The sequence below is a fragment of the Artibeus jamaicensis genome, unplaced genomic scaffold, assembly GCF_021234435.1.
Source record: "Artibeus jamaicensis isolate MK-2021 breed Jamaican fruit bat unplaced genomic scaffold, CSHL_Jam_final contig_233, whole genome shotgun sequence".
NCBI lineage: Eukaryota > Metazoa > Chordata > Mammalia > Chiroptera > Phyllostomidae > Artibeus > Artibeus jamaicensis.
In genome coordinates this window covers 17,294,112-17,307,541 of record NW_026521486.1, presented here as the reverse complement: position 1 = coordinate 17,307,541, position 13,430 = coordinate 17,294,112, and the positions used below count along the sequence as shown (strand labels likewise).

The 13,430-nt window shown below is 42.0% G+C and overlaps 1 protein-coding gene across 7 annotated transcripts in view; it reads right to left on the bottom strand.

The window, feature by feature from the left end:
- Window positions 1–13,430, bottom strand: part of ANKS1B (ankyrin repeat and sterile alpha motif domain containing 1B) — an 830,526-nt gene that overhangs the window by 70,773 nt on the left and 746,323 nt on the right. The gene's annotated exons all lie outside the window — the stretch shown is intronic.

Genomic DNA, 13,430 nt, shown 5'->3' with positions numbered 1-13,430 from the left:
GTGTCCCTGCCTCCCTCTCCTCCATTCAGGATGCTCGGTCGCACCAGCCTTCTCTTTTCCTTGACTGTTTGTTTGTTCAGTATGCGTTCTCTCGCCTTGGGGCCTCTGCCACTGCTTGTCCATCTGCCTAGAATGCTGGTCCTGAGATTGTCACAGGAGGCCTCCTCGGCCCTCTGGGGACTGCTCAGGTGTTGAGTCCCCACAAAGGCCTTCCCATACGTCCTCACTGAAAGCGCCCGGCCCCGATACCATTGCGCTCTGCTTTGTGTTTCTCTTTTTTTCACCCTCTGAGATTATTTACAGGGCAGCGTTTGTGTGGCTCTCTCCCCCCAGGGAGCTTCCTGAGAGCAGGGCCATGGTGTGCCTTTATTGCTTATGTCCCCAACTGCTAAAGCAACGCCTGAAATAATGGGTTCAGTGAGTAGGAAAGAATGAATGTTAATATAGATACAAGTAGCAAAGTAGGGTTATAATCAAGCACTGCCTACTTGGGGGACTCTGAGTCTCCCTAAGATGGGATTTTATGTCTGACAGCTCAGCATAGGGCACCTTGTAGAAAAGATGACAAAGAGAATCAAGATTCGAACAGAGCCTCCGTTCCTGCCCTTCCTGGGACTCGGCCTGCGCTGCCCCTCGAAATCCTCCCCCCCCCCCATCTGGAAGGGGCTCTTCTTGCTTTACAGATGAGGAGACAGGGGGCCGGTCAGACGGGTTAAGTTGCCTGTCCCAGAGCCAGGATGAGGTGGTGCTGGGATTTGCATCAGGTTTGCTGATTTCAAAGCTTATTCTACTTACTCCAAGGTAATCTGCAAAGTTGGGGCAGATCTCCAAATATTAATACAATGTATAAATACATTCACAAGAAATGTTTTTACCCTTCTCCTGCTCCTATGCCATTTCAGGAGATAGCAACTATTTCTGGGTAACTGGTTCCTAAAGTATACTACCCACTGGGTAAATGATTTAAAAATTTTTCTTTCTTTTCAAGAGGGTGGGGTGAGCATTTCATCCTATACTAACATTGCATTTTTATTTGCCTGTCTGCCAATTAGCATATTGACTTTTCTGCCTACATTTATTTAGATTTTACATAAGCACATAAACTGTCCACATGCACCGCATCCCAATGATTTTCCAAACTGTCACCCTCCCAGGCTCATGAACACCCCCATCTTTGCGGTTTGTTTCCACAGAGCAGGTCCTCTTTCCCTTGAGCCATTTGTGGTTCTCTTTCTCTGTGTCCCCTCCTGCCCTCACACAACCGCTTCAAGTTTGTTAAAAAAAAAACACTCACAATATTCCAGGTATAAGTGAACCATGGCTTTGCATTTGAACAGGATACTATTTTCTGCTTTTAATTTCCTTTTCAAATGTCCCTCTTAACCACTTTTGACTCCTTAGCCACTTTTGGTTTCCTATGATAGCTAAAAGGCTGGCCGAGGGGGACAAACACACACACTGTAAAATCTCTTAATTTTGTTAGAGCTGATAGTTCAAAGCCCTTTAATCTTGGAAAGATGGTCTGAATTATTTCTCCCTAAATTCCTTATCTTACAGTCGTCCACACAGAAGCCCATCTGCCATCCTTCTGCCTACCCACATAGCCCTGTGTATTCTTTCTGCATTTATATTAGTCAGCCTGGCATTTCACTACCTGGAGGAGCTTGGCAGTTTTTGCAAACCTGGAATTTCATCATAAACTCCTTCTTTCAGATGATTTACACTAAGTAACGTGATCCTGGTGCTGCTTACTTTGCAGGGAATGCTGTTTATATGATCCAGATAAATGCCTTTGTATTTTTGCATTGTTTCTTTTTTTTTTTTAAGCATTAAGATCAAAGAACTTCCTCATTTCGGAAAAATACAAAATACATTTGAAAAGGGTAATGTAAGTCTAAAAACACCACATTTTTTATGATTTTGCCAAAGGCTCCTATTGGAGATACCGGTAAATTCCTTCCAGAAAAACTGCCTTTCTCCCAGCAGGTAATTGGATCTGATGCTGAGGGTGCTATCTGGGTCCTGCTAAGAAATGCCTTTTAGAGTAATACAGACATTCAAAATTACCCTGACAAGCAATGGACACTAAACAACAAATAACTGGTGGAACTGAGCTGGGGCGACCTCTGCACCACTTCTGGTTTCCTCTCTCACAGCTCAGTTGGAGGCAAGTGACCTGACTCCTTGGGTCTCCATTTTCTCACCTATAAAGTGAGAAGGTTAATGCCAATCTCAAATGTTGCTGGGAAGATGAAGAATGAAATTGTGAGAATAACCAGCAGAGTGCCTGGCCCAGAGAAGATGCGACCTTACTGGTGTGCTTATTCCAGCTAACGGACTCAAAGGAGGCACAGAAACCCTGAGCCAGAAAAACAGAGACTTGGTCATTTTCCTAGCTGATCATGTCAAACAAATTCGCTTGTGCTTTGCAGGAAGAGACATGGCGAACCTTGGACGAGCCCTCATTGAAGTGACATGTACTGATGGGAATGGATCCAGTTTCTAGCTATTGGTTTAATACTAGACCTAATCTGAAAGAATGTATGCTGTTCTTCTGTGCACACCATTTCACCTGTGACAGGAAGTAATCCGAGCCATCTGCTGGAGCCCCATTCCTGTATCTTCCACAGAACTACCCAGAAGAGGATGGATGGGTAGGTAGATAGATAAAATGAAAAACTGAACACAGAGTGATGATTCATATCAAGAACATTTGGGTAACTCCTTAATTATTAGAAATGATCACATATCACAAAAGATAATGATAACTATTACTAAACATTTGCTATGTTCTAATTGGGTTAGAAACTGCACCAAGTGGTGGGTAACATTATCATTCCCATCTTAGAGATGCAGACCCCGAGACTCAGGAACACTGGGTACCTTGCCTGTGGTCACGTTGCTGACAGGTCAGGGCCAGGACTGCACCTGATTCCTAGTCTGCTCTTTCCCACTCACCATGTTCTTCCTCTCGGTATTAACCCCTCTGCCTCAGCTACACCGCTGCTTATATCGTTATGATGAGTCTTAAGGTGGTGCTTTTTATTTTGAGTTGTCATGTTCAAAACATTTAAACTGGGTCTTGACCATCTGAGAAACATTAAAATCATAGAGTTTCAGTTTTGGATGAGGCCTACATCAGTGCTAAAGCCAGACCAGAAGAGCGCAGGCAAGTGCCCTGCAGAATTCCCTGTGAAATGCATAGACATGTATCCACGGCTTTTTGAAAAGTTCGCTTTACACCACTTTGCTTTCATGACAGACCTACATTCATGCCTGTTATCGCTAAGAAATCTGAAGAGGATTTTTACTTTTACATAAGAAGGTGAAAACCAAAAGTGTTTGTTTTGCAGGGAGCTGTTAGAGAGGTGGCCACACCCCAAGTGGCGATGGTGGCCCGCCAAGCTCCTCCCCCCAGGAACCACACTCCGCATCTTAGCATCAACCCGCAGCAGCTTTGGACTCTGTGAGCATCTGTGCTCTATCTCCATTTATTTTGTGCATCTGTTAGTAGTAAGATGTGTCCGAGGGTCATTTCTTCTTTGCTTTGTGCCATTTCGGCTCATAAGAACACTCTACTTTCAGATAGTGGGGGACCCCTGTATAGACAGAGACCAGGAAGGCCTCATCGACTCAGGAGTCAGTCCCAGTTGGCTAGTAGTATGAGTGGTAGGGAGGGTGACATTTAGCCTCAAAACTTCCAGCTCTACAATATGAAATCCAATCAGCAAGACTGTCTCAGAGAGGATTCCAAAGAAAGATAGCCATTATGGGAAAGTCAAGTCCAAGGACAGTTGGGTTTGCCTTGAGTGAGAGCAGCTTAACATTTGACCATCACTGTCATTATTATACGTGGTAGGGAAGTAGTGAAATCCTACCACCCCAGGTACCATGACTGATGACTAATCAGTTTACAAACATTCAGTTTTCAAAAAGCTGGGGCTTGGGGGGAAGGGGAAGCCAGAGCCACGGTGACTGTGGTAGAGAGAAAATCTGTGCGGTTTTCATTGTTGTGTGGGTGTACCACACGCACGAGGAGCCCAGCGGGAGGAAAAGGTAAAGCTATGGTGATATATTGGGGATTTGGTTATTCTAAGATATTGACAAAATTCAGTTCAACTCAAAAAACACTATTGAATTTCTGTCACAAATTATTTGGAGAACTCAAAGAGGAAACTTGTAGAGATTGCATACAAATAACTACAGTGTCCAACCATTAACCAAGAAAAAATTATTATACACATGAGCATAAGAACAGGGTTCCAACTGCCCAGTCCCAATAGATAAAAGTTACTGCATGTTTTCTTAATGATTTTTACTACAATGATCACGAGAAATGCGGGTCAAAGGCAAAGAATGTTACTGAACCAGCACGGGCCTGCCGCATGTTGGTGCCTGTCTGTCAGAGCAGTAGCTATCTCCACAAATTTCCTGCAGTGTCAATTAAACGGAAGAACTGCAGAAACCCCATCGCAAATTCCAGCACTAGGAAAATGACTTTGCACAGTGACAATGCTATAATATTATGGCACTATCATTTATGTCTCTGGGTTCAGCTGTGGGAATTCTGCTAGACAATTCCTTGACGCTATCCTTGCCCTGAATAGTTCACATCAGAACAGCAATGCCGAAAGCCAGGGTACCTAGACTTCTATTTTTTCCTTTTAAAATTTAATGTGCTATAAATTAAACATGTTCAATTTAAGGTGATGTAAATTAACCATTATTTTTCTACTTCATCTGTTCTTTAAAAATTGAACAATGTTTTGATTATAATAATAATACTGCTTTCCCATGGTAGAGACAGAAAATACAGAAAAGCAAACAAGAGAATGAGGTATCCACAGGCTATTTGCATTTGGGTACATTTCCTTTCATTTTGTCCCCATGATTATGCTTTATACTGTAAATACAATGGTCATACTACTGTAAGCACAGTGGTCATACTGTAAGTACAATTTTGTCCTTAATTTTTTTTGCCCAATATTAAAGCTAAAGAGCTTTCCTACATATTCAACTCTCAGCAGACATTTTAAGTAACTCTGTATTAGCATATTATCGCTTTAGAGAAGCATGTCATAATTCACTAACCGTTCCCCCTTGCTGTCGGAAATTTGGTTTGTGATTCTTTTCTGGATATCAAACATGCCTTTAAAAAAACCCTATCATCCTACGATTTCCATTTTCATGGCCACGTTTGCTTAGACACGATATGAAAATCACCAATGAAAACTGCGAGGAGGCACATGAGTCAGGAAGGAAAGTCATGTCTCTGTGTTCCGCCTGAAATCTCAATCTGTTTACTGCCGGCTGGACCAAGGCCTCCAGGGGAAATGGCACATCCACATAACCGCCCTCAGTGTCACATTCCGCATCTGTGCTATTCTGGAGTTCAGATTTAGCTGACAGACGTGAAATAACACATGTAGCGGGAGTCCCACAGACATTACACGTGCGGCACCGCCGAGCACTTGGGCTCTCCGTCATCACGGCACATCCGTCCCATTTCTGCGTTTTACTGAGAGGGCGATTTTCACCTTGTTTTTATTTAAATGGCCTCAGGATGGAACAGCTTTGTCTGCATTTGGAATCCCCCTTCCGTTTTACGGGGGTAGACTGTCCCTGCTTTCCCTTTCTAGGTACTTGTCAACTAAGGACAGCAGCTCCCGTGCAAGCCTCCACGGCTTGTCTGGCTTCTGAGTGGCCTCTTCCAACAAAACTGCCAGTGTTCTCTGGATTTCTGCTCGTCTGGAATGCCCAGACGGAAGTGGAAGTGGAAGTTTACCCTCTTTGTTCGCTTCTACAGGACTCAAACTGCAATGAAGTGGGAAGGATTTCCCCCCTCCTTGGGTACAATTTTTAAACATTTCCCACCTGAGAGCATCCAGGCAGAAGTGCCCATGTGTCATCCAATTTCCACTCCCACAATTCCAGGAATCCTAGTTTGAAATGGCATCTAATTCCGACTGTGACATTTTCTCTCTTATTTCTTGGACTGTAATAATCCATGTCTGGCAGTGGTATGGTGGAAGTGGAAGGTCACGATATTTGTTTTTTCCTCTCACTCTTCTAGCTAAGTGATCTTTTACACCTTTGCATTGTGATGTTAGAGGGTCAATGATAATCTCATTCAACAAACATTTATTGAAGGTCTTTCACATATACCATCATGCTATGTAATTTGTGAGCCACAAAAGAAAAAATATCCAGTTTTCTAAGGCTGTCAATCCAGTCATTGGGAAAATGTTTTCAAAGTGTGTATGTATATTTCTATCTATTATATATCCATATCCATCCATCCATCCACCCATCCATCTAACAAATACATGTCTACACAGCCTTCCAAGACTAAAGGAAATTTCTGTATATTGACTAAGAATAACTAGGAAGCTGTGCTGGAAATTATAAAGCACTGAACTAAGGCATTATTTCCCTCTTAAGTATAACAGAAACTTAAAACTTTCTTACTCTCTCCTTGAATAACCCTAACTGCAAAATTTTGAATACTATCTTTGCTATGTAAATGTATGATTTTATGGATATCTCTGCGTAGATTTTAGATTAAGAACCATGCCTTTCATTTCTCCAGCCCTCTCTCCTATTACCTAAAATGCCTTCGAATCCAGCCAGTCTCCCCATCTCCAACCATGTCATGTAGGTCTCCCTGACCCACATACACAACATCTTTGCATATTCTGGAGACTTTGCTCCTCTTTTCATCACACTCTTGCAAGCATGACATCAAGATCCACCGAAAGCCTTCCTTGCTCCCCCTGGACTACAGCAACCTCTTTCTCCGAAATTCTGTAGTAGTTGACTGGACTGTCAGCTCTGGAAGGTCAGACACAGTGTCGCTGCATCATAGGGCCCCTCACAGCACCTAGCACATGGGTCCACCCTTCCAGGGGCATCCCTGAAATCTCGGACATCACCCCGTATGCATGGACAACAAATGAAGCAGGGGAGATGTCTCTGGAAGGCAAACAGGACAAGCCAAAAGCGCCCATACCCTGTCTCTTTTCCTTTTGACTCTCGAGAGTTTTCTATTCCTTCTGAGCTGCAGTACCTCCGTTCCTTTACCTCGGTTGCTGAGGGCGATGTAAAACTTCCTTACCTCCTACCGTCTGTAACTCCTTCCCTTTACCTCAAACATTTCATCTAAGAAAAAAAAATCACTCTGACTAGATTTTCCAAATGTTCTTTTCCTTCAGCTATTACTTTTCAAAGAAACTACTACTAAATAATCAGCAAATCGTTGTTTATATGACAGATGTCATCCAAAGGCACTTGTGTTAATTTATGGGGAGGAAAAGAGGTTCCAAGTTAAACAGCTCCAGAGAAAGCGAAGGATGATGGGAATGAGGGGGGTGGGCAGGTAGGGGCGTGTGTGTTCTGAGGATGGTCTGTTTCAATAAACAAGAAATACTAATCATGAAGAAATGAGAAAACCTTTGATGGAAAGAGAGACCTTAATTGTATAATTGCCTCTGCACATTTAAGGGTTTCGGAGGTAGAAAGGCTTCTTTTGTAATCAAGGAGAATCTTAGGTTTATTTGTAAAGCTCTCTGAATTACCTCTTGATGAAGGTACTAATTTTCTGATTATATTTTCACATAAACATTACTCCAGAAGATTAAAAAAATTCAAACCAACCAACCAATCAGTTCTTAACCAATTTCCCTCTGAAGTTACTTTTAAGTACACCTTGCTGCAAATTCAGTTTTTCTTAAGAAAAATTTGGTTTGCATTGTTCATAAGCCAATCATCGGGATCACTTAAGAAAAATTTTTTTACAAAAGAAAATGAGAAATACGTGCTATATAATCCACATCTGAAGTTATTCTTGGAAATGTGATGATGGGTGAATAGAATTTAAAATCTGCAATCGCTTTGCACTATTATTGATACATAAAAATGCTCTGCAAACCTTAGCCTAATAGCTCAGTTGGTGAGAGCCTCGTGTTGATACACCAAGGTTGCAGGTTTGATCCCTGGTTAGGACACATACAAGAATCAACCAGTGAATGCATAAATAAGTGCAACAACAAATCAATTTTTCTTTCTCTCTCTAAAATCAATAAATATAAATTTAAAAAGTGCTCTGCAGTTTAAGAAGTAGAGAGGCCTCAGTTTTGCTTATATTTTGCTAACTACAGAGGTTATTTATTGTTATTGAGGGTTTTTTTCATTCTGAGATCATAAAACTTAGGATCCTTATTATATGACCGATGTGGTCAATAATGTAAATAAGATTACCTTTAGCAAAATTCAGTATTAACTTATGTCTACATATTATAAATTAAACTGAAATATGCAAAATGCATAAATATACCCATATATTTTTAATCAAATAAGTGCACATTTTATTTTATTTTTTTCATAAATATACCCATATTTGTAAGGAGAAGCTTTAAGACAATCAATCTCAAGAGACAATCCTAGTTAAGTGAAGGCCTGATTATTCAATGTTTGGATCATAAATGGTCTCCTTTTCTGCTCTTTTGCTGCCTTCTTCTTGCTGTTTAGCTACTTCAATGCCACATAACACCCTCCATCAGAGGGTAAAAGAGGGAGAGAGGCAATGAATTCAAACAAGTCAATTCTGTTTTTTTTCTCTTTTCTTTTTGTCAGCAGCTGTGATAAAAGAATGTGGCGTGGGAGGAGGCAAAAATCTATCTAAAACGAGCTAAAATTAAGGTTTAAAAAAATCCGTGTATTTTACTAGCCCAGAAAGTTACTACTGCTCTTTAGGCCTGGGTGTTAGCACACTTTGGCCAGTGTGTGGAGGGAGAAGGATGGGAAGGGCTTAAGGAAGCATTTCTAAGGAAAGCCGATGTTGCCGTTAGTCCCAAGGACGGGCTCAGGATGAGGGAGCAGGATGACAGTGGGAGACAGATTTTTAATAATCCCTTTTCTTCCATTGTTCCCCCTACCCTCATTGGCTGTCTTCTTCCTTATCTCTTGGAGAATCACATAAAACTGGGACTCACCATTTACCCGTTAGAATGGCTGAAATGAAGAAGACTGACAATGCCAGGTGGTGGCGAGGATGTGGAGCAACCGGAACCCTCATATTGCTAGTGGGGATGCAACTAATAATCTATTTTTGGGAGGATTGCCAATATCTCACACTATGACCCACTTTCTTACCATACAACCCAGCACATCCACTCCCAGTTAGCAACCCGAGAGAGAAATGAAAACATATAACCACACGAAGATCTGTAAATGCATTCTCACGTGGCAACTTTCCTCACAGCTGAGAACTGGACATGATTCTAATGTCCCATGAGCTAGTGAATAGATAATTACAAGGCAGTAGTTCAAGGCAATGGACTGCAGGCACATGCTATGGCAGGGACAAAGCCGGGCACGCAAGATCACATGTTGTATGATCCCACTCACATGATGTCTCTAGAAACTATAAAACTCTGCCCAGGGAAAGCAGATCAGATGAATGGTTGTCTAGGGCAGATGGCCCTGCAGAGTGAAGACTGACTGCATGGCCATCAGGAAACTTTTTAGGGTAAAGGAAATGTTCCGAAACTGTATAAATTTACTAAAATGCACTGAACTATCTACTTAAAATGGGTGATTTTTATGATCTGTAATTATACTGCAATAAAACTGTTAAAAATGAATAATGTGGGGAGAAAGCATCCAGTATCCAGCACTCGGTAAGTGCAGGATGAACAAGGCCATTCCTGAGTCTATAACTCAGGTTGCTCCAGACAGAAACTGCTGGCCTCCTGGAAGGTGCCCTTTACCAGCTGGACTGAAGGGTGGGCAATGCAGAAACTGCACGGTGTCCAGTATATTTCAAGAGAAATGTGACTCAGAGGGAAGCTCTGCTCTGGCTCCCTGGTGTTGTTTAGCTATAGGTTCATGGGGAAGCAAGATATTTTTTCTTATATGTGTACACTAAATTAGTACCTATGACTTCCCATACATATTTTTGAGTCTTAATCCTCCTAGCCATGACACTTTGGTAAGATGTTTATGCTTTCTAAATGCTTACAGCAAATGGTTTGTGAGTGTATGAAAGGAGTGTAGGGATCTCTGGGAGCCAACACAGGCTCTACAGACGTAATGAATGGGTGGTGATAAGGAGATTACCTCAAGTGCTAGAGAATAAGGTTGCATTTTAAGCACTAATCACTTCCACAGGGTGCACGGAGACAGAATGACTTTCTGGCCCAGAAAGAGCCAATGGAATAGACTGGCAATGTGACTACAGTTTAGTCAGTGATACTGAAACCCAGCTAAACAAAGAAGGTACAGTGTCAGGGTGGGGTGGGCCTGGAAGCGAGAGTTGAGGGCAGATTTGGGCAATGAAACTATAAATAAAAGGACTGGAGAGCCAAGTGCTGGCAGTATCAATGGGAGAGAGTGCTTGAATCTGGAGGAAGTAAACTCTGTGATCACTTAAGAGGTATTCTCTGCCCTTGGACACGGCTATTTTGCTAGGCCTTGTATTGATCCTAATGAGACATCCCTCAAACTTCTCTTTCCTCCTAGTCCATGTGCATCAGGAAGCAGTCATCCCAGAGTCAGTTTTTCCATACCAGGTGTGGAAGGGCTGAAGATGGGGATGTGGGGGGCCTTCGTCACAGTTAGAAAATTCTTCCCACCCTTCAATAACAGACTGAAAATCTTTTTTTTTCCTTCTACTGATTCTAGAGAGAGGAGAAGGGAGGGAGAAAGGGAGAGAAACAGCGATGTGAGAGAGAAACATCAGTTGCCTCTCGCACAAGCCTTGACCGGGGACTGAACCCGTAACCTAGGCATGTGCCCTGACCAGGAATTGAATCCATGACCTTCTGGTTTGTGAGATGACACCCAACCAACTGAGCCACAGCAGCCAGGCCAGATTGAGATTCGTTTTAAATAAAATTTTTATTTATTGATTTTTAGAGAGAGAGAGTAAGAGAGAAAAAAGAGAAGAGAGACAGAGAAAGAAACACTGACTTGTTCCACTGATACATGCACTGACTGGTTGATTCCTTTAGGTGCTGTGATAGGATATCAAACCTGCAACCTTAGCGTATTGGGACGATGCTGTAAGCAACTGAGCTACCTGGCCAGGGCCCAGATCAGAGATCTTGAAACCCTCTTCTCTCATCAATGAATTCGGCACCATCAAAGCACTAGAATCTGCTCCACAGGCACGGTGATTAGGAGCAGGGCTCAGTGTCAAGGCGACTTGGGTGAGCCTGACTCTGACACTGTGCGTGACTTTGGGTCAATTACTTAACCTCTCTGAGCTTCACCTAACCCATCCAAAATAATGGGGTTACAAATAGTGTGTCTACTGCTTCAGTGTTGGGATTAAATGAGATACATGAAAAGTACTTAGCATAGTGCTTTGCTTCAGATGAGTCTCAGTAAGTGGGAACTCATTCAGCTCCTTCAGCCCGGTGCTTTGCACCGAAGGGCTGAGCCCACCGTACATCAACGCCACAGCCAGAGACACGGCAGCCACTGGTCAGACACCTTTCCCTGACACAACCCCTGTGCCGTCAGCCACTCGTCTTTTCAAACTTCAGTGGTCTCATTAAAAATAAGTTTTTGCTGTACTATATTAATTTCCCTTTTTTTGACAGGGTTCTTAGTATAAGGTTAATAGAACAGGAGAATGCCATGGATATAATTTTTGATTCCAATAAAGCCCTCGGTAAAATCTTTCATGATCTCTAAGATGGCAGGGGGGCTCTGTGAGAGAAAAATTAAGTGGGATCACAGCTGGGTGTCCATCTACACCCAAGAGACTTGATAAATGACGCTGTCACAGCCTGTAGGGGGACCACAGGGTTCTCTTCTTCTACATTCTACTCTATTCAATAGACATCACTAATGACATCAAAGCAGATATAAGAGGAATGGTTATCAGGTTTTTCAATGACATAAAGCTCTGAAGTATATTTAATATGGTAACAGGCCAAGGCAAAATTCAAGGCTCCCCTTCCCCCCCTGGCCAGGCCGAAAGGCCATGCCAACACCAAAAAGATGCAACTTACGAGGGATAAATGGTAATGGCCTACATTACCGCTCCAGAAGAAATCTGTTGTGCAAGTTCAAGATGGAAGAAGACATGGCTTCACCAGAGTTTCAAGAAACATCTGAGTTCTCATTTGGACCCGAGGAGAGGTTTAGTGGAAAGAACGCATGACTAAGGGTCAGAAGGGGCAGGGAACACACCTGTGTAAAATGACTTTGCAAAACGAATAATCTCATTTACCTTACCACCTAGACTTAAAGGCTGGTCATTATCTCTCTTATATAAAGTAATAAACTGGGGCTCAGGAAGTTTAGAAACTTGCCAGAGTAGGTGACAGCCAGGATGTGAGTCCAGGCCTGACTTCCAAAATTCATGCTCTGTGTCTTCATTGTGCTCCGCTGCCACTTTTCTCCTGGAGATGCTGAGAGGCTCCACGGAGACAATTTTTAACAGAGGTGCCCGGCGCAGTGCCCGGCACATATCCTCTGTTCAAAAGTGCTTGGTCTGGCCCTGACCCATGTGGCTCAGTGGGTTGGGCATTGTCCTACAAAACGGAGAACCATCGGTCTGATTCCTGGTCAGGATACAGGCCTGGGTTGCAGGTATGGTCCCTGGTGGCGTGTCCAAGAGGCAACCGATAGATGTTTTTCTCTCACAGCGCTGTTTCTCTCCCTCGCTCTCTCCCTCCCTTCTCCCCTTCCTAAAACAAATAAAAATTTAAAAAACTGGTCTGTTCTCGGGGACACATTTGGTTGTAAGGCTGTGTGCTTATATCTAAACGACTGGTACTTTATTATAGTAGGAGACCTGCAGTTTACTCAAAGTCTTACTCTTGTCAATTTTTAAATATTCCTTTTGCTCTTACAATATTATTCCAAAATGCAGAATTCCACCAGAGAAAGCTCTGGCCGGGGAAAAAGGTAGTGGGAATTTGAGGGCAATCTGAAATCTGTCAGTCAGTAATGATTCCCAGATAATGAAAACTTTTTTTCTTAAATTAAGGTAATTCACAAGGGCTGCATTAGTGGTTTAATGTTGCATATTTACATGAAAAAAACCTCAATTACCTTTAGGTAATGAGGTGGTGTGTTATGTAACCTTAGTATAATGATATGCATGTAGAATGTACAAAATTTTTACTTAATTCGATGATTTAATTAGTATATTCTATGGTTAAATGCTTTTTCCCCTCATTGTTGTTGGAGTGTTTATAGAATTCTTCTTAAATATATAAAATGTCTTATCTGTATTATATAACATTTGGAATTTTTCCTAAATATGTATATATTTATAAATAGAATACATAAATATATTAAAATATATTTAGGAAGAATTTCAAATATATTGTACATAATATATAGTGTCCATAGATCTCTATATAGAGCCAAAATATAATATATAAATATTTAGGAAGAATTATAAATATTATATA